This window comes from Lissotriton helveticus, chromosome 11 (assembly GCF_964261635.1).
Source record: "Lissotriton helveticus chromosome 11, aLisHel1.1, whole genome shotgun sequence".
Lineage (NCBI taxonomy): Eukaryota > Metazoa > Chordata > Amphibia > Caudata > Salamandridae > Lissotriton > Lissotriton helveticus.
The window spans coordinates 977,988,863-978,011,674 of NC_136072.1; the positions used below are offsets into that span (position 1 = coordinate 977,988,863).

Here is a 22,812-nt window from a genome sequence, read left to right on the forward strand (position 1 = left end):
CCATAAGAAAATGTATATTGAGGCTTATCAGTAATCTAACTTCACTGAAACCTATATGTGTGGGTGAGTTGGAGAATTAAGGATCAGGAAGGCAACTTCAGCATCAATTTCGTTAGGTGTGTTACCCATGGATTAATGTTAACAATTCATATGTGACACACCATATACAATATGTAATGACTGAATAATATGCAAATAACTCCTACTCAAATTCATTGTATATATAAGTATCTTGTGGCTAATCATTGTGGATATTCTAAATGTCAAACTCTGTTTAAGCCATCCTGGAAGATCACATGGTCTTACTAGAGAAAGAAATGTGCGTACATGCATTCTTATGGAGTTTAAAACAAGCACAAAATATTTTAATATATTCATTTGTATTTTAGGTGGTTTTAAACAAGCACAACAAATGTTACCACATACATATCTTGTTTTGGCTATGGGTACACATTTTACAAAATTATGAATGTGAAGCCAATGTGCTTCAATAAGGTAAAGTTGCAAGTATGTGAATCACACACACACACATATGCACAACCTATCAATATTTATTTAATCAATGTATTATGTTTATAGCATTTTGTTTATATAATACTATAGCCAGCTTACTTAAACAGCTATCACTTAAGGCTAAAAACATTGAACGTAGTCAAAACAAATAAGTATTTAACGTTAAAGTGACTTAAAGGCGAACAGCAGAATATAAAAAAGCGATACATGAAAAAAGGTTGTAATGATTCATGGATAAATGTATGGATAAGGGATGGATTTGGGAAAAGTTTTGTATTAGGATAAGTGATGGTGTTAATGAAGGTGGAAGGTAAAGTTTTATGGTTGAGGTAGAAAGTAAGTAGTAAGAAATAGGATCCATCTTAGAGGTTGAGTAGACCAATTGAAGGGATATGTGATGGGACAATATGTTGTAAAAATGGTGTGGGTAAAGTATGGGATGTGATATTTTCCCCTGCACAATGGCAGATACCACATGGTTTAAGGGAAAAAGGTTAGAGTTAAGAAGGGAGTAACAGTTATGATTCAGGTTATAGATACATGTATGTCTATGTAAGGAAGACCTAATGTATTGTTACAGTGTATACACACAAATAAATTATTACGAGTTGGCAAGATCCATTGATTACTTTGATATGAAAACAATATGAATAAATCTAATTATTGGACCAACAATCTAAAAAAACGGTGTTAATTATAGACAAGCTGACACCTTTGGAATGGTGTGTTCAATTAAAAGGATTTTAAGAGAACTCTTTGTGTGCAGATACAAGCTTTGCAGAGCATAGAACGTCTAGAGTAGGGTGAGTGCTCTGACCTAATTTGCCTTTTGCCCATCTTCAACATTGTTTATAATTTTTGTGCATCATAACTTTCTGCATTTTAGTATGCAGTATGTGCCAATATTAGAATATGGCAGTAATTATAAACAGCAGCCAAAAATACTGGGTTGTCATTTGTTTGAAGTAATGAAGATAATGCATATTGTATTCACTTGTTATGTAACTGAGTAGAGTAATGAGGCGTCGATGTACTTATTTAAAAAGATTCTTTTAAAAAATGTAGTTCTCCCTTCCAATGTGATTTGTCACTATATAGTTACATTTATGTATTTATGGTGCAAAACATTAGCACATGTGGATACCAAAGCTTGGTAGTAGACCTCTGTTTTCGTTTCTAGGAGCTTGAGTCCCACTCCCTTATTTTTAAGTGTATTATTCTTCTTAGACAAATTGTTATATTTTTTAAGTTACTTACAGTAATGCATAGTGGTACACTTGTCTCAATTGGTAATAAAGAAATGTGTGTGTCTATGTATAACTCACAATTGTACTGGTAAACCTTTTACTTTTTTTACTTCTACAAGTCTATATTTTACGAAGACATACATGAAAGCAATGACTATTTTATTTCTCAAGATTTTATTAGGTTTTCCATATACAGATGAAAAGAAAAACAAAATGATATTAACTCAACATAAATGTATGAGGAAAATAGAAAGAGTTTTAAAAATGAGAGGGCCTGATTTTGAGTTTGGCAAATGGAGCAGACATATCCTAACATTGTCATCATCATGCAGGTTCTTGTCAATGTATTAAAAGGTTGACCAAAAGCTCTGTCAACACAATGGTGCCATCTGTCAAATCTTTAAAATGTTTTTGTATTTTCAAAAGCAAAATACTAAAGCGGGATGTTGTTTTTGCCCCTTACCACAAAGTTTTACCCAACGGTGATGGACCGTCATACCTGGCCATTCAACCGCCCACTCTAAATCGAGAGAGGGAGGTAAAATTACCAAACCTCCATTGACCCTTCCTGCGTCAGGGTGTAATAGGAGTATACTAGTGACAAAGATGGAGTAGTCACTGTTGCTTACTTAAAGTCTGCCAATCTGTTAATCAGGTGGGCGGACCTTCATTTCAGCCGAGAGAATGCTCAGGTATATTTGCTTTATCATTGAAATTTAAAACTAGATATATTTTCAGAGTGCCAAGAAAGAACAGCTATAGAGTGCAGTAAAATACCACTTTTTGCATTTTCAGCCCAAATTGTTGAACTGATGCTTCTGTTTTTTGACTGTGTGTATCCAGACTCGGCTAACTAAGCTCCAGTACTTATGCTCTGACCCCTAAAAACATTTGAATTTGGCTATATTTCTAATTGGTATATTTAGAACACCTTAAAGCCCCTAGAATATGGTACAAAGTGTACCCAGAGCCTGTACGGTAAATGTCACTGGCAGACTGCAGCACACATTGTGCCAGCCACTACAGTGGCAGGGCAAACGTGACTCAAGCTTACCCCAGTAGCCTGTCTGTGCAGTTTTAATAGGCCTAAATCCTCCTTTTAAATATGAATATGTCACCCCTAAGAAGGTCTTAAGGAAACATAAGGCAGGGTGCATTTAAAGGTAGGACATTTACAAGTTAACTGTTCAATCAATGGCTTTTAAAGCGTGGCTACTCACCCGTGAGGGTCTCAATGTGCTGGGAGGGAGTGGGGCAGATCCCTAGTGTGCTGGGGTCATAGAAAAGCTAGGTCTTTAGGTCCTTTCTGAACTGGAGTAGCGTAGGGCTTTGCCGGAGGTGGAGGGGGAGGTCGTTCCAGGTTGTGGCTGCAAGGTAGGAGAAGGACTTTCCACCCGTTCTGGTCTTGTAGATGTGTGGCGCTGAGATGTTTGGTGATGTGGTTGATGCAGGGGATTTCTAGGATCAATCTGGCTGCGGCATTCTGGATGGTCTGGAGTTTTTTGTTGATTCCGGCATAGAGGGCATTGCCGTAGTCCAGTCTGAACATTTCTTTGAGTATGCGGAGGGTGTTGAAGCAGGTCGAGGATACCGCATTGATCTTGTGGTTCATAGTGAGTGATGGGTCTAGTATGATTCCAAATTTTTGCTCTCGGTCTGTCGGGATGTGGGGGTTTCCGATCGTCGGGACGCCACCAGGTGCTGTCCCAAGCTGAGGGGATGGAGCCGAGGATGAGGACTTCTGTTTTCTCAGAGATGAGTTTCAGGCTGCTGTCCTTCATTCAGGTGGCAATGGGTGGCATATTTTCTTGGAAGTTGTGCCTGGCGATGTTGCATTCCTTGGTGAGGGAGAGGATGAGCTGTGTGTCATCGGCATAGGAGACGATGTTGAGCCTGTGGTTTCTGATGATGGTTGTGAGGGGGGTCATGTAGATGTTGAAGAGGTTGGGGTTGAGGGAGGATCCCTGGGGTACTCCACATCTGGTCTTTGTTGCTTCTGAGAGGTAGGGCGGGAGTCTGACTCGCTGAGTTCTGCCTGTGAGAAATGAGCATATCCAGTCTAGGGCCTTTCCTTGGATGCTGGCGTCGTGGAGTCTGGCCAGTAGAGTGCGATGGGAGACGGTGTCGAAGGCAGCTAATAGGTCCAGGAGTATGAGGGCTGCCATTTGGCCCTGGTTGAGGAAGGCTCGATGTCATCAGTGGCGGCGAGTAGGGCAGTCTCACTGCTGTGGTTGCTGTGGAATCCAGATTGGGAGATGTCTAGTACATTGTTGGCTTTGATAACTTTGTTAGCTGGGTGTTGATGGCCTTTTCAATGACTTTGGCTGTGAATGGTAGCAGTGAGATGGGTCTGAAATTCTTGAGGACTGTTGGGGCTGCGGAGGGTTCCTTCCGGAGGGGGTTGACTTTGGTGTGTTTCCAGTCATCGGGGAATGTGGCGGTCTCAAGGAAGCAGTTGATCGTCCGGCATAGTTGAAGTTGAAGTTGAAAAGCATTTATTGAGCGCACTAACACCAAGCGGTTTCATGGTGCTGTACCCAGAATTCAGACAGAAAAAAGGAAAAAGAGTAAAAGGGGGTTATTGTAAAGGAAAAGCTAAAGAATAAAGATAGGTTTTAAGAGCTTTCCGGAAATCCATATAATTGGTTATGGACCGGATAGGAAAGGGAAGGCTATTCCAGAGGGTGGGGGCAAGAGTGGAGAAAAGGAGGCCACCGTGTTTTTTCCTCTTGAAGCGAGGGACTACCAGAAGGGTATGGGAGGAGGAGCGAAGGTCTCTTTTTGGAAGATAAAGCTGAATTTTGGATTTGACAAAGCCGGTGGCAGTGCCTGCAAGAGCCATAAAGGTAATGCAGCCCAACTTGAAAAGGGAGCGTTGGGAGATGGGGAGCCAGTGAAGGGATTTGAGAAGGGGAGTGACGTGATGGTACTTAGGAAGCTGATATATCAGGCGTGCAGCCTGGTTCTGAATGAGCTGTAGGCGCCGGAGCTCATATGCCAGGATTCCTACGAAGAGTCCATTGCCATAGTCAAGGCGGGAGATAATCATGGCCATGACAATGAGCTTAAGGGCCTCAACAGAAAAGAAACAGGAGATTTTCCGGATGATGCGTAGGGATAAAAAACAAGATGATACAACGGCGCTGATCTGAGGGCGCATGGTCAGATCTTGGCTAACTAAGATACCTAGGGTTTTTGCTTTAACAGAAGGGGAAGGAGGGGGACCGAGGGCAGGGGGCCAAAATGCGGAGGACCAAGGACTAGGGAGATTGCCAGTAAGTAACAACTCTGTTTTGTCCAGGTTCAGTTTGAGCTGGTTGGAGTTCATCCAGTCAAATATAAAGGTAAGGACAGAGCAGAGGTTAGAACTGGAATCAGGAGTGGGAGAAAGATTGAAGATAAGCTGGAGGTCGTCTGCGTAGTTGTAAACTGTTACCTCCATGTTTTGTAGGGCCAGGATAAGGGGATGAATGTAAAGGTTAAAAAGGAGGGGGGAGAGAGCAGAGCCCTGAGGAACCCCACAGGTGATCAAGCAGGGGTCGGCCGAGAAGCCGTCCAGATGGACGGCCTGAGTCCGGCCCCCTAGGAAAGAGGAGAGCCAGGCCAGGGCGGAACCCCGAATGCCCGCGCCCTCGACACGGTCGATAAGGATGGAATGGTCGACCGCGTCGAAGGCAGCGGACAGGTCGAGGAGGACCAAGGCCTGGGAGGAATTGGAGTCAGCACATTGCCTAAGCTCGTCCAGGACAGATAGAACCACGGATTCCGTCGAGTGAACTGGACGGAAGCCGGCCTGGTGGGAGGATAGGAGATGATTGTCCTCAACAAAAGTCGAGAGGCAGGAGGTGATGTGGGTCTCCAGAGTCTTTCCAAGGAACGGGAGTAGGGAAATAGGGCGGAAATTGGGGAGGGAAGAAGGGTCACTCCCAGGTTTTTTCACAATGGGGGTGATAATGGCCGATTTGAAGGAGGCTGGGACGATGCCATGCTGAATAGATGTATTTAGCAGGGTGAGAGTGGGACCAGGACAGTTGGAAAAAACCTCCTTAAGTATGCGGACAGGGCAACAGTCCAAGGGGGATCCAGATTTGACCTTCTTTAGGAGACCAAGGAAAGTCTCTTCTGAGAGTAAAGGAAACGAGTCAAGAAAAACGGAGGGAGGGGCGGGAGTAGGGGGAAGAAAGGAGGGGGGGCTGGGGTATGTTGAGTTTGATGGCAGCTATCTTTTCGATAAAGTAGGAGTTAAGGGAGTTACAGAGGGATTGGGAAGGGACCGGTTTGGGTTGAACTCTGTCTGCAGCTGCTAGATTGTGGACGATAGAGAAAATCTCCTTAGGCTTATTGCTGGCTAGGAGAATTTTAGTAGAGAAGTACTCCGTCTTAGTCGCCAAAATCTCCTTTTTATTGCTGCGAAGAAGGGCAGAGTACTGGGATTTGAGAATGGGGCAGTATGTACGTCTCCAGTGACGTTTGGCTTGTCTTAGGGAAAGTTTAAGAGCTTTAAGGTTTTCAGTGAACCACCTGTTAGCCTCATGTGAGCGACAGGACCTAACTAGCTTGAGAGGAGCAACTGACTCACAGGCTGCAGAGAACCAATTATTGAGAGTGGTTGCCTGTGAGTCGGGGGAGGGGGGAGTCTCGTAGACAAGGAGAAGAGGCCGCAAAGGATGCGCACAGGGCAGGCATGTCCACATGGTTCCAGTTACAGAGCCACCTATTTTTTGGAGGGGGACTTTATTAACAGCTCCTAAGTCGAGGGAAAAAGATATCAGCGAGTGGTCGGACCAGATGTAGGGGGAGATGGACAGAGACGAGATGGAGATATTGGCAACCCAGATCTGATCCAGGATATGGCCATCGGAATGGGTGGGAAGGTGGATCAAAGGCGTAAAATTAAAACAGACAAGAGATTCGGTGAATTCTTTGGACATAGGGTCTTCTCGGGGATCATGGGGCCAAAAATTGAAATCTCCTACAATAAGTATGGAAGAGTTGTTGACCACGAGAGTGGCCAGCAAGTCTTGAATAGCTGAAATAAAGTGGGGCATAGTCTGAGGGGGGCGGTATAGCAATAAGCAGGTCAAAGGGACCGCAGGATTGGTTGAACGGGCGACCAGGAAGTCTACGGAAGGAATACGGGAGTAAGGCATAAGTTGTAACTGGAATCTGGAATGAATGATTATGGCTACACCACCACCGATTTTCCCATCCGGGCGGTCGGCACGGAGGACGTAGTATGAATCGGGGAGAGTGGCCAGAAAATCAGAAGATGAGTCAGAGGAATACCAAGTTTCAGTTAAAAATAAGAAGTCAGGTATGGCAGAGGTCAGAAGATTATGGAGCTCAAGTTGGTGTTTTACCGCCGAGCGGGTATTCAGAAGTATAGCACTTGCCTGAGCAGGAGGAGGAGTTGCAGAAAGCTGCGAGGGATATCCTGCAGAGGAGGCAAGTTCCGCGGGGGTAAGAAGGGAGATTCCAAGATTATTGATGCGAGTCTGGACAGGAGAGCTGATACACCAGTTACCCTGGCAAGCCCGTAGTTGTGATGAGGAATAGGAGTATTTTTGGGCATTATGACTGGCCCCGGGTCCCGGCCGGTCGCGGCCGGGCGCAGACGGGCTTGCCTTTGGCGCGCCACCGGCGCGGCCGCTGCGCGGCCGGGACAGAGGCGGCATCTTATACTGTAGGGAGGTGGGAGGGTCTGTCGACTGGACCGCTACCTCACGACTCCCTCCCTCCAAGATGGTGGCTAAAGTTCAAGTGCGATGGCCGTGGCCGCTCTGTTGAAGATCTAAGGGAAAAGGGGTCGGAGGGTCCTCTGGAGGGGATGCTCTTCATGGTCTTTAAGGTGGGTACAAGTGAGTAGGGTCTGTTGGATGGCATCGCTGGGTGTGGGGCAGAAGGGATGCAGAGGTCCTGGTTATTGAAGTCGTTGTAGAGTGTCTTAATCTTGAGGTGAAAAAAGGTTAAGTGTGTTGTTACAGTGACAAAGTCCCAAAAGCTATTTTCACCATAGCAGGGTCAACTGTTTCATAGGAAAGCATTGGGATATATTATTACATTTAATACTGTTATGTCTGTCTAGTAAATAGTGAGAAATTTCAATCTTGGACTTTTCAAAATATCACAAGCCCGCCCACAGGGTAGTGCCAGGCATAAATGTGGCATCCCACACACTGAGCATCCTCTTGCGAACACTCCTGGACCTGGAGAAGACAGAAGAAGGACTGCACCTGCTGTTGAAACATGTGCGTAAACCTGAATGCCTGGATCTGCTCAATTTTGTACCCAGGAAAAATAATTGGACTCCAAGGGCCAGTTGGCTAACTTCTTTTTAAACTACAGGGACAAAAAATGCTTCTGAATGTTCTTTTCCAGGAGATCCCAGCTAACCAGTTCCAACTGGACCAGCCCTGGACCCTGCTGGTGGCTTCTGCCGGAGTGAGCCCTGGCCCCCAAGTGCTGTTCCTGAGGTCATGGAAATCAACCTTGGTTGTGCCAAAATCTACTCTTCCAAACATACTGAAAAACCTGGACTTAGAAGGAGAACTAGGACAAAACTGTATTCTATGGCGGGTAGGTTCATTGTCGACATTGCTAAGTTAGCATGAGCTTCACTGCCATGAGGCTGCTTTTGCGCACAATACTACATGCAATTATTTTGCAAGACTTTGTTTGTGCCTTTCACATGAGAACTGTCTGCTTTTCGCATTCTCTGCTGTTCTCTGGGGTTTAGTCTGCATATGATGTACAAGGTTGATAAACAATGCCCCTTGCTATTGGTCATACTTATGGTCAATCGTTTTTATGCTGCAAGTGCCATGAGACCTTGCGGTGATAAGCTGCGCTATATAAAAACTTTTGACATGACATGACATGACATGACTATTCTGTTCTGGTCAGTCCCTCGCACCTAGACATAACATGACACACAGCTGCACTACTGAAAGTTGTGTGCTTTAATATTACAGCGAAGCATGTTGTTCACACACTTGGAGAGAGACCTTTCTGGAGAGAAGAGCTGTGCTGGTCCTGAGATGTAAACCTTTCATCTAGGCTTTGAGGTATGGGGTCTGCTGCTCAGAGGTCTTCTTTTTTTTATAATAAACTATATCTTATCATGGGGAGGGTGGTTAGGCACTGTAGCCCTTTTCCACTGTCTTTATAAAATGATATCCCTGTTTGTATTCTATGACGATATTGTGTTTATGCATTTTGCTGCTAGTGATGCCATGTGTACTGTACCATAGAGCATGTTAGTTAAAATAAACATTTTAAACTATACTGTGACTCTGATTACTCTCATTGTGGACAAGTATGAGTGAGCGAAAGAGTTGTTATGCTACCGCTATTCCTGAGCGAGTGGGGAGTGTTGTGCTCTGGGTTGTCTAATCATTGGTAGCTTTGCTGTTAGTCAGAGAACAAATGAGACACTATAGCTAGTCGGTTTTTGGGATTTTGGGCACTGAAGTGACAGGTCGGTACACCACTATCCACCGAGGTCTTGGTTTCCTGCGCATAGTTCTGTATATGTGCAGAATCCCTGCAACAACTGCCAAGTCAATCCGATGAAGGTGCTTGATGTTGGGCCAAAGATTCATGTTGCCACCATTCATCTGTTTCAGCAGGACCTTGTGGAGCTCTATATCTTGCAGCCTTGGCCTGCTGGAGTAATGCAAGCTCTATAAAGCTGACTAAGTCCAAACATAGAAAAATCCATTTTGTGAAGGCACCAAAAATATCAGACCAGCAACGGACCTTCCTTGGGCACAGATTTTGAATTTCTCCTGTTCTGAACTTTCCCTTCCTCCGGCTCTATGGAGCCCATCTTGGCCACAGCCTGTTGCCTTGCTCTGTTGCATTTTTGTGACTTACATTTCAGACACTAAGTCAGAAGAAAAAACTTCTGACTGGTATGAAACAGGTTTCTGTCTCCGTCCTGTGCTCCACCGCAGTCGGCCTTAAATTAAGCCTAAGTGAAATGCAACTGTTCATTATATTATTATTTATTTTTATAAACTGGAATGGGATTTTTATTGTGTATTGTTTTCGACTTTTAAACTGTTTTGATACTTCTACATGCTTTACACATTTTCTTAAGTTAAGACTGCATGCTTTGTGCCATAGCTACCAGGGATGGAGCTCAGGTTTAAATAATTGAACCCTTGGAAGGACCTAACCAGAATAGTGACATTCTTACTTGCTTTGTACTACTACCCATCCTAACTAATAATCTACTTTCTCACACAAAGTTTTTCCTTGGTATACATGATGCTCAGACGTCTAAACTGGGATTTACCTTTATTAATCGGTTAACCTGAAACAGCTGAGGTCAGTCATTGACCAGAGAAATCAACATGCTTGGAAAAGATTAAAATACTGTTTGCATATGCGGCTAATTTATTAAGCAATGACTTACTTACCTTTACTTTTTTAACTCTACTTCTTTGTTCTAGTTTGTTACGTACAGCTTTACAAAATAGCCCTATTGTACAACTTTCCACTTGAAAGCTACAATTCCAAACTCCAAGGTACTGCTGTGTGTATTTTCAATAGAAGCTAACTCCTCAAACGAAAAGAAAAGAACATCTGATCAAAGAATGTGGGATTTAAATATAAACACTGAAACACTTGTGAAGCAAAGATTAAGAACAATCATTGAAGAGCTTCTGGAGAACCACAGCTGCTGATCTGTGCTTATATTCGATGATTATTTCTCGAACTTGTTGTTGAAGAGGAACATTAAAGGTCTGTAACACAAAATGATGTATCACTGATGAAAGCTGACTTTTAGAGCTCACAGCACAAATATGTGCGAATTCAAAAAGTGCAGGACTATGGATGGGTTGTACAGCTGGTCCCAGGAACAACACAAGCTCAAAAATCAAGCGAATGGATTAACTCCACTGAAATGTCGGAAAGAACTGAAAAAGATAGATGTTTAAAGAACACTACATCCTGACAAAGTAACATTCCACCGCCACCGCCCAGCTTTACTCCAATCACTCAGTGGCCGCTCCTCTGCTAAGGCAGAGGAGCGTCACCCCCCTGAGCAATTCAAAACGGAAAAATAAAATGATATCGCAACGTTATTATCATTTGATTTAACAGTACTGGCTCAGTAGGTTGGGGGACAGGTCAGAGCTATTTAGAGCTGGGGGAAGAGCGGTAGGCACTTCCTAAGTGCACATGACATTTTGACCGACCCTCATGGGCCGGTAAAACAGTCATGCGCACTTTGCATGTTCTCCACCCATTCTGCATACATCCTGGGTGGAGAACATACACAGCCTCCCAGCACCTATCTGAGCGAAGATTGGGCAGGGGAGTCTGGGAGGATGTGTGCTTCCTGGTTCCTGCTGCCGGAGAGAAGGAAAGAGAATGGAGCAGAGGCCTCGGCCGGCGGGCCATATCCAGGTAAGTGTTTCTTTATTCCTTCTGCTTCCCCCTGTGTCCACTGCCCCCCATCCCACCACCCCAATTTGGTATGATGCAATCACTCACTGCTCAATTACTGTATTACTGCATTCTTACCTATGACCCTGTGTAGTGCTTTAGTACGTTTAAGCTGGGTTTGTACTATAAAACAAAATACTACATAAATGCATGTATACACATATAAGGTAACTTTCCATCGCCTCCTGGTAACTGAACATGACAAGGCCAGAACAGACGCCAGAAAGCAACAAAACGCTTTATCCAAGTTGACAATACAGAAGACTGGCCTTAAATTGGCCCTTCCTCAGAATTCTGCTACTTTACAGAAACGATACATAGCAAAACAGTTTGCTAGAACAGTGCTTGCTTGATTCGGGCAATAACCAACCTTAAGAAATAACTGTCGTCAACTCGCATGGTAGGTAGGGGTGACATTCATGTCCTACCTCAATGTGAGTGATTATATGATATGTTGGCAGTGCACTTGCATTTAAGTAATTCAAAAAGAGATGGAAAACGTAGGGTATTTTTCAAAAGTAAGCCAGTCACAACGGAGGGGTATTTCTATTTGTGTTCGGAAGCGCTTAGTAAATCCGGTGTTAAAATCAAAATCCAATGAAAATGCTAACTCTGAAAATGTACTTTAGTATTTTTACGTTTTCAGCAATTAGAAACATTGTCATCATGGCAACCTTCACCTTTCGAAAACATATATTTTGTAACAAGGCTGCTTTAATTGCTTTCATACAAATAGTATTTAACTCCCATCTAAACTTGACATGCTGTTGCTGAATTCCTTGTGTTGGGCCGCTACCTGCAAATGAGAATATAGCAATATTATTTAGGCGAGATTATTCCGTTTTTTTTTTGCATTGGTAATATAGTCCGCGGGTGGGTCAGTGGCAGTTTTAACGTACAGCCCTGGGGTCAGATTATCAAAAGGGGCTCATGGACGGGTTTAAGCTTGAGCTCACCATGGATGGTAATGGCATAAAGTATTCCGGGTCATGCTCTCTATCTGTGGTAGCTGGGGAGTTTTGAAAGGGTGGGGCGTAATCAGGGTTGGATTGGGATTAAAAATCGGCCGGGGCACGCATACAAGAATTGGCCCACATTTGCATAATGTCTTCCGTCAAATCACTACGTTCAGCGTAATTTTACCTAAAAAGGGGTGGGGTAAAAAAAATGCACGCATCATTTTACACTAGTGAAACACACCTAAAAACAAGTGAGGTCACTTCTGCTCTGGCCCCCTCCCCAGCTTAGTATGACTACACTAATGGGAGGCCCAGCGAAAGAAAAGGGGTGACACCTCTCTACCTGTTGCTGCTATACGGGAGATAATGAGCGCCCATCTCCCTCCAGAAAGGCCACTCAGACACCCACTGGGCCGCTGGCAGTATAGTCGAACAACAAAGTCACCGCCCAAATCGGGCCCCAGGCTGCTCAAAAGCAGCCCTCAGCTGGAACTCGGACCCCGGCCCCTCGGGCATTGCCCGAATGCCCCCGTTACCAATCCGACGCTGGGCATAATACGTGCCAGCTATTCACCCCTCGTTTCCAAAATTGGCCTTGGGAGTCTCTCATATGTTGTGCATAACCATTATTGTGTCAATGCCAACATCTTGTTCTGGGAAGCCCCGTATGCGAAGAATTACATATAATATTCCAATACCAGAATTTTGCCTTTGATACTGCCCGTAAGCCATACGTCAAAAATTACCTCCAGTATTTTAGAGCTGTAATTTTATCATGGTTTGCTTCCCTAACCTGTCCACCTAGCCCTAATATGCCATGGCTGCCCTCGCTGATGCAAAGAAAAGTTTCCAGTGTGCTAGAATTTGACATAAATTGCCCACTGTCCGGTATTACTTTCATTTTGGGTGTCCTTCCTTATGCCAAGAATTATCTCCAATGACCCAGCATCAGCATTTTGCCAAGAGTGCCTCCATGTCAAACGTTTCTTCCAGTTTACAAGCACCAGCAATTATCCACACTGTCCCCTATGCCAAGAATTAGTTCTAGTATGTAAGGGCTCGCATTTTGCCCTGGGTGCCTTTCCTTATGCCAAGAATACTATCCAGTATGTCAGTGCAGCCCTGTTACCTTGGTTGCCGCCATAAGCCCAGAATTATAGTGAGTATACCAGTCAGCAGCAGACTCTCAATCAAACAAACAAACACACTCGTACTTACTTTCACTCATACCCTCTCACATTCACTCTCTTACCCTGACTAGCTCTGACTCACACTCAAACAAAACACTCACCCTTTCACACTCACTGACTCTGGGCCCTGGTGCAATTGCACCTGCAGCACATTTGGTAGCTAAACCCCTGACTCACGTCCTTTTCCTCTCACAGTCTCCAATTACTCATTCCTTCTAATGCACTCACACTCTTTCACTCACTTCCTGGTTGTATTAATACTCTCAAACTCAAATTCTCACTCATTTTCACTCCATTGACACTCTCAAATACACTCACACACACTTTCATTCAGTCTCATTCACTCTGAACCAAAACACAAACACATACACACTCTTACACAGAGAAACACGTTTTTTTACTTACTTTTCTTCTATCGCTGGCAACTCAGAAGCTTCATGGCAGCAGGAGAGAAGGAATCCAGAGCTGGACATTGGAACTAGCAAGCCATTATTCTCAACAAAGAGGCAGACAGAGCAGCAGGTTTGAAAAGGTGAAGACCCACACCAACCCCTCTCCCTGCTTCTTGAGGATTGAAAGCATATATATATATATATATATATATATATATATATATATATATATCTCAATGCTCGAAAGGTGTCCACCTTTGAGTAGCACGCGAACAGCAGCTTGGTTTATGTATAGGCGAGGGCGGGGATCCACTCGTAGATGCCGCTCCGTACGGGATCTGCCCGATGCGTTTCGAAGCTCCATTTGCTTCTCTTCAGGGGCTTTAACGGAAGCGGTGTGCGCAACCGCCGACCCACTTCCCCATTTTATATATAACACACCCACCGATGGGAGGCTCCAATGAGACTGTGCATTCTGAGAAGTGTGGTCCGGACACCTTCGAGCATTGATTTATACGCTGCCGTCCAGCCGCGGAGTATGCACCACCCCGGCACCCTGGGGGTCACGCAACAGTTGTACTTGGAATTGAGGACGGGCCCACTTGTGGAGTCCACACAGGACTTGATTGTGTGCTTCCCGGACCACACTTCCCAGAATGCACAGTCTCATTTGAGCCTCCCATCGGTGGGTGTGTTATATATAAAATGGGAAGTGGGTCGGCGGTTGCGCACACCGCTTCCGTTAAAGCCCCTGAAGAGAAGCAAATGGAGCTTCGAAACGCGTTGGGCAGATCCCGTACGGAGCGGCGTCTACAAGTGGATCCCCGTCCTCACCTATACATAAACCAAGCTGCTGTTCGCGTGCTACTCAAAGGTGGACACCTTCGAGCATTGATTTATACGCGGCCGTCCAGCCGCGGAGTATGCACCACCCCGGCACCCTGGGGGTCACTAAAGTGAAGCAGCAGTCGTACTTGGAATTGAGGACGGGCCCACTTGTGGAGTCCATACAGGACTTGATTGTGTGCTTCCCGGACCACACTTCCCAGAATGCACAGTCTCATTTGAGCCTCCCATCGGTGGGTGTGTTATATATAAAATGGTAAGTGGGTCGGCGGTTGCGCACACCGCTTCCGTTAAAGCCCCTGAAGAGAAGCAAATGGAGCTTCGAAACGCGTCGGGCAGATCCCGTACGGAGCGGCGTCTACGAGTGGATCCCCGTCCTCACCTATACATAAACCAAGCTGCTGTTCGCGTGCTACTCAAAGGTGGACACCTTCGAGCATTGATATATATATATATATATATATATATATTCATAACAGCTCCGCCACCGCCGCCGCTCCTCCTTACTCCCGGGTGCTCAGTCATGCGGTGGTGAGCCGCGTTCAATGTTCGTCACGATTCGCTAATTTACAACGAAAGTAAACGGCACTCCAAAGTCTTTTGTCCAGAAAGGAATTTTATTCGGCAGACCCCCTGCCCCCTCGACAAACGCGTTTCACCACTAGGGCTTCGTCAGTGTCAACCTGATTTCAGTAGGAAACACCATTTTATCCCCAACTCCTCCCCATCATAGAAAGAGGACTGGATCATGCCTAATCGGCGGCCATCTTACAATGTGCAACATCAAATCAGGCAATGACATATAAAATTTACATGGCGGGTTAAATGGTGTATAATAAAGTGCTCATGTGATTTAAAAAAAGAACATAAAAAATAACCAAAATTATTAATCAATAAATTCATTTCATCGCATATCTATCACATTGGGTTAATGGCACACTTATAACAACAAGAGTTACATTATATAATGCCTTCCTTCCACATTATCACTACAATGTGCTCGTTGCTCAAAAGTATCCTTTGATTTGGCAGCAACATAGATTACATATTGCACATATTGCACATTGTTTCCCATATTATACGTTATAAACATATTTCTGGAATTAAATGTTAAGTGTCACATTCATTAATTTTCAAATATATCATATTTTCTCTGACCCTCTTATATTTGTATGTAGATATGCGGTTAAGTGATCTTGCCCTGTATGGGCATGGATAGTGTACATAAAAATCACTGCCTTTGAGATTATGCCCTGAATGGGCAAGTCCTTAAGCACAGCTCAACAGCTATATATAAAGAAGCTGGGACAGTAAAGGAGGTCCTGCTTTTGCTGCTCTGTGTGGTTTCTCATTTGTTTCAGAGATGCACTGATGTACGTCCCGACAGATATTTTAGCAAATAACATTTTCTGCTTGAGGCATGTGCAGTATGTCGGTAAATAAAATAGATTTTGCCTTAAAGCGCCTCAAACATGTGCAATCCAGAATCCCACCTACAGACTTTCCTATTTTTAAACAGCAGTGCCTCCGTCCCATTAGCCCTTCCGCCCCTTCCTCCTGTCATCAGGAGTCTGGAGACAAGTACAAGAGGGCTGACCTGTGCACTGACAGTGTCCATGCAAAAACAAAAGTTGTGTTTCACTATACAGTTAATAAGCAGATGTGGCAAGTGGCAGTCAGTGGCACTTAATAGGGGCTGTGCTGTGCCCTAGAGCCCCCTGATAAGGATCCACCAGTGCACTTCTCTCTACTGTGTGCATTCAAAGCGTATGTGCAGGAGAGTGTGCTGGAGACTATACTGACACTCTTGCAGGGGCTTACCCCGTACCTTGACTCACACCACCAAGCTGAAGAATTGAGTGATTACGGCCCTTAAGAGGCAGTAAGCCTCGTTCCTATGGTATATATAAAGCAGCAGGCTCTCTTTTAAGAAAGATGGAGGTGGGGGGGAGGTGGAGGGTGGGGTCGTGGTCTGGCAATGATTGCAGATGGTCACTAAGTTTCAGAGCTCTGTGAGATGGGGAGACCCGAACGGTGACCGCAGCCTCCCGGACACCATTTACAAGCCGACACTACACACACATGCAGCTTGAGTTTCCTGGCTGAGAAAGGCATGGGTCTACCTGCGCATGGCAGACCCCGGCCCACAGTGTGGACGCCGCCGAGCGTGGGAGCACGCCCGCGGCCATTTCCTGCAGGACCACAGGCCTCCCCCCTGACAAGTGCCCAGATGGTCCCCGCCAGGAAAAAATGCGGAACAACGTGTTGGGCTTGCCCCCACCCCCAAGGATGTCAGGCCCATTCTGTGCTGTGATGGTGGCCGCAACATGTGGTGGCACCCGGAATGACCAGGCATTGCACTGGGGGACTGCCCGCTCCCCCCACCCTGCATTAACAACAACGGAAGCCCTCTGGGGCATGTCCCCACTTCTCTCTTTTCCCCTAAGCAGAGGGGTGGGACCTCTAATAGGCAGGGTCCCCAGCACCATCAGTGGAGATTATTGCATGTGTTGGGACTGCCTACCTGATTCAGGCGAGCCTCCTCCCCCCACATAGGGACACAACCGGCCTCATTTATTCCACCAAGGCAAGGCCACCTGTTCTAGGAAGTCAGAAGACAGTGGGGACCCGCCAACACACTGAGGTGGTACACTCTCAGCAATACAGGACAGGCACCATGGATTTCAACCCCCTTCCACTGGAGAGTAAGACGCTCAGCTGTCCCCAACCGGGGAGCAGGTGGATGCCCTTTTCATGCAATGCCATCTTTGCTGGACCAAGCACTGAATAGTTGGCCCTGCGATGGGCCTATCACCCTCTGCTGCTCACGAGATCATATGGCCCTCCTGTGGGACTGCACTCTGGGGCCGCTCCTCCCCGGCAACCACCACTATTGCCACTTACACCCAAGGGCCATAAGGGAGGAGCCACACTTTCCTTGCGGCTGAAGGACCAGATACCAGCAATAGTCTCACATGGCGAGAACATCAGCCACCCCTTATCCTTAGACTCTCGAGAGAGCTGCAGGTCTCACCCAGAGGACCCCACCCGGGCGCTACTTCTCGCTGTTCCCGATATCTCCTGAGAGCCCTCCTGTCGAGGCAGGCCTCACCCGCACCCAACTGCCAGGCTGGGCTGGTCCGTGGGCACCCCTGGGAACGAACGCTGCGCTCCTGGAACCTCCTGAACTGGGATATCCCCTTGGCCCTCTTGTGCTCGCAGTTCACCCTTCTCAAACCTCGGTGGGCTGTCTGACAGCCCCCCACCACCACCGGCCGTTGTTGCTCTGTAGGATTGAGGATACCACTACGGCTGAGCCCCCCACCTGCCTGCTCAGTATTCACCCATTGCACTAGGGCCATCAATGCTATAACGTGCCCACTGATCCGAACAACTCCAGGGATGCCTTCTGGCAAAGTGATGGGAAAGCCTGCATGCCAGCTCCTCTTTACAGAAGCACTGGCCCAGGGCTGCCCTGAACCGGGTACACAGAGCTCAGCCTCTGTGGCACTGATGCCATCCAACACTGTGATGCAAGCCCCCAGGAACCCACCATGGAAAGGATCCTCCAGGAAATCGCGGCGATGAGGCGGCGACTCGAAGGAATGGAGGCCTTCATCTCTGCTCTCATGACCGAAACCAAATCTATCTGCATGGACCAGAACCAGGTGGACTGTCTCACCTCAAGCATTGATGCCGTGGAAGAACGCCTCAATACAATGGCTGAGCGGGACCAAGAACTCCAACTTCGACTAAGCAAAGTGGTGGACCTGGAGGACAGGAGTTGTCAGGACAACGTTCACTTCTTTGGATTCCCAGAAAGAATTGAGGGGTCGGATGCCAGGTCCTTCCTCAGAGCCACCCCTTGTAACTCACAAGCCTCACCTATGACCCCCCGCTGGAGATGCAGAAAGCCTATCGCACTGGATCACCCAGCTCAGGAAAGAACGCACGCCCAAGCCTGCTTATGTTTTGCATCCTATGCCATGAGCAGGCCCATCAACTGCTTACGGCGACCCGCACTACTGACCTGCACTCCTTCGAAGGCCACAAAATCAGAATGGCGGCAGATTTTTCAAGGGAGATAAATGATCACTGCAAAGTTCCTCTCTCTCAGACCCCGCCTGCGGCAACTAGACATCAAGTATGGTCACTTCGAACCCGTATGATTGCGGGTCACTTAAGACGGAATCTCCAAAGACTTTTTCAATCCGGAGGATCTTCATCTATTCCTGCACAGTACCACTCCCCAAGGAATTGAGCTTTTCTCACCCCCCCCCCCCCCGGAGGACAGTTGGTCATGCCTATCATCAACTTCCTTGCAATCCTCCAGTTCCCTATGGCGCCACTCAGGCCTCTCCCAGAGCAAAAGCAGAGACCCAGACCGACCTGCTTGCTCCCAGGGTGACAGAGCACAGGCCCTACAGCCAGTGGCCGCCATCACACACAAAGGTGCCAAGTCACGCTCGCCCTTAAAAGCCACTCAGGTTGAGGAAGGCCCTTCATGAATGACAACAGCTCAAGCATTATACACATGATGGGAGGACTGGAGTCCAATGCCCCGGCACCCACCAGAGGAGAAGACCAACTGAGTACCCGCTTCTATGTCATGTTTTGGATGTTATATAATGTTCTCTTTTTTTCCTTTCCGGTGTTACCCCTACCCCCTCCCTTCCCACCCTTTTTCCCCCTTAGGAATGTGATTAATGAAAATACCTTTAATGTTATTGTTGAGTTGTATACCAGCACTTCCTGCTCTTCATGTTACACGTGATTTGCATGGCCCCCCCTTCTTCCCCTTAATTTGGCGCACTGCTATTGTTAAGCCTAATGGCACAAGGATGTCTTCACTGTGGTCTTGATTGTTTTTGTGCAGGAAGAGATACCTTCCTGCACAAAAAAACACAATTCTTAGAGGCCTATTCCTCTTTGTATGTGTGCTGAAGAATATTGCATGCATGGAGAAGACAATGATGAGAAATTGCAATATTTTTCCACATTTCCTCAGCTCTGGATAGGTGTACCATTTTGGCATTAAGCCTCGTTCACTGAACTTAGTAAATGTGGATGTTTATCAAAAACATTGATGGATGCACGGGAAGGCCAATGCTTCACCCATGTATGCCTCCTGGGCTGAAGGTAAAGCAAATTGTGCAAACAGTTACTTTTTTAGGGAAATGTGATGTAAAGTCAAGATCTGCGTGACTTGGTAAATACCCACTAACATTTTGTGTCACTGCTAGGCCAAAAACATGGCGCAACTATGATGCAAAATGTTAGTATATCTGCGCCTAGAAGTCACTTGTAAATTGAAATGCATTCTGGCTGTTGAGTAATGTGATACATGTTAGTCAATACATCCAGTCCCTTATATTAAAGCCTACTGCCTTGTGCTGTAGAATGAAAAAGCAAAATATCAAGGGTAGAGGAGCAACACAGTACATAACACTATATACATACATATATACACACACACCTCTATTTTAGTAAGCCATTCCTAGATGTCCCTCTCATGTCAGATCCTCAAAATTGCTTCCAAGAGCTGCAGTCCCACAAGTCATTAATAAAGGTCCCTCTTAGAAAAATGCACAAGCATTGACATTCTTTCATGAAGCTGCAGTTCTACTAGTCATTACTAGGTATCCATCTCAAAGTCAAATGCAAAAGCATGGAAATTCATGCAGTTCCACAAATTGTTACTAGGTGTCTCTCTCAAGACAAATCCAAAAGCATGGTAATTCTTTCAAGAAGCTGCTTTACCACAAGTGGTTACTGTTTGTCCCGCTCAAGTCAATTGCAAAAGTATTGACATCTTTACATGAAGCTGCAGTTCACTAGTTCTTACTAAAAGTAACTCTCAAGTCAAATGCAAAACCATTTTATGTGTACCCGACAGCTTTATTATTAATAGTCCTTACAAGAGGACCCACTCAAGTCACATTACATGAAGCTGCACTTCTGCTAGTCTTCACTAGGTGTCCCTCACAAGTCAGATACAAAAGCATTGCCATTCTTAGATGAAGCTGCAGTACCACTAGTTATTGCTAGAAGGCCCTCTCACGTTAAATGTCAATCAATCTTGACACTTTATTTCGGTCCATAAAAGCGTGCATAGTAAAAACAGGACATTGAAATTCATGTTCCTTTTCAAAATTATACAGTAGTTGCCATACTTGTTTTACATAGATCTAGTTGCAGCACCTACATAGATCTAACAGTAGAAATAAATAAACAATGGCAACTCACCTATATACAATAATTCATGAGCTCATGTAGGTTAGATAATTACAGAGGGAGAAGTGTAGTCTAATGAAACAAAGCCCTGGTGAAAGCCCATGAGTATTAAGAGACATGGTCCAGATAATATGAATTTGCTTAAAAATGTAAAATAGCCATACAATGTCAGTACCTTTGTACCTGTTATGGCTAGGTAAAACCAGATAGTGATTTATACCACTAAAAACATGTCGACGTGATTGAATTTTTGTGAATTAAAACTAATGAGAGGTAGAGATTCTTTAGGGGACCTATAATTGTAAAGGCAAGATTGATTTTATTACTGTTTGATCTTGTCTACCAACTTCCAGCGCCTGCGCCACATAGAGGTAAAAAACCTCAATGCAGCAAATACAATAGGTCTACCGGTGTCATATTTTAAAACTCTAAATGCCTCTGCACAGTGTGCAAACCCTGAATTCCTGCACAAAGGAACAATCCAAGATTTCCTTGCTGATTTATAGGCTGGACAAAAAAAGATAACATGAAGTTCAGATTCATCCTCCCAACTGCAGGCTGGGCACTCCCCCCGAACCGCGCCCATCCAATTGCCAGAAAAAGGGTGGAGCGGGAGGGTGCCCACTCTGAACTGAACATAAAGTTTCCCTGACAGGGGTGGATGAACATCCTCTAGAAAAGCCTCAAATGAATATTCCTCTTTGCGAGATAGGAATTTGGCTGTCAATTGTCCAGTGGACTGGTTCCCTAGCACCTGTGCTAGCTTGCTTATTCGTTAGGCATTCACTAGATCAGAACGGTAGATTGAAGGGCAAGCTTCCTCCACATTAGTCCACAGGCTCGGTTTGCCCCCCAGCCTGCTGCATTCTTTTTTTACATAGGTGAACCAGGGGATTTTTGCCAAACCAGGAATATTCAATATCTCCTTCAATTCTGTCCTGTACACATTCAACTCAGGTGTCACCCATAATCGGCGCCAGAACATGAGGGGTTTCAGTCCTATTTCCTCCCCAATTGGTCTGATCCCCAGATCTAGCCGGAGTGCATGGTAAAAACAGTACATTGAAATTCACGTTACTTTCAAAATTATACAGTAGTTGCCATACTTGTTTTACATAGATCTAGGTACAGCACCTACATTGATCTAACAGTAGAAATAAATATACAATGGCACCTCACCTATATACAATAATTCATGAGCTCATGTAGGTTAGATAACTACAGAGGCAGAGGCGCTGACTAATGAAACAAAGCCCTGGTGAAAGCCCATGAGTATTAAGAGACATGGTCCAGATAATATGAATTTGTTTAAAAATGTAAAATAGCCATACAATGTCAGTACCTTCGTACCTGTTATGGCTAGGTAAAACCAGACAGTGATTTATACTGCTAAAAACATGCCTGCGTGATTGAAGTTTTGTGAATTAAAACTAATGAGAGGTAGATATTCTTTACGGGAACTATAATTGTGAAGGCAAGATTGGTTTTATTACTGTTTGATCTTGTCTACCAACTTCCAGCACCTGCGCCACATAGAGGTAAAAAATCGCAATACAGCAAATACAATAGGTCTACGGGTGTCATATTTTAAAACTCTAAATGCCTCTGCACAGTGTGCAAACCCTAAATTCCTGCACAAAGGAACAATCCAAGATGTCCTTGCTGATGTATAAGCTGGATAAAAAACGATAACATGAAGTTCAGATTCATCCTCCCAACTGCAGGCTGGGCACTCCCCCCGGATCGCGCCCATCCATTTGCCAGAAAAAGCGTGGAGCGGGAGGGTTCCCAGTCTGAACTGAACATAAAGTTTCCCTGACAGGGGTGGATGAATATTCTCTAGAAAAGCTTCCAATGAATATTCCTCCTTGAGAGATAGAAATGTGGCTGTCAATTGTCCAGTGGACGGGTTCCCTAGCACCTGTGCTAGCTTGCTTATTCGATAGGCATTCACTAGATCAGAACGGGAGATTGA

At 45.4% G+C, this 22,812-nt stretch overlaps 1 protein-coding gene across 2 annotated transcripts in view; it reads right to left on the minus strand.

Moving 5' to 3' along the window:
- The window catches only part of GRK3 (G protein-coupled receptor kinase 3), a 1,268,751-nt gene that overhangs the window by 192,382 nt on the left and 1,053,557 nt on the right, over positions 1–22,812 (minus strand). The gene's annotated exons all lie outside the window — the stretch shown is intronic.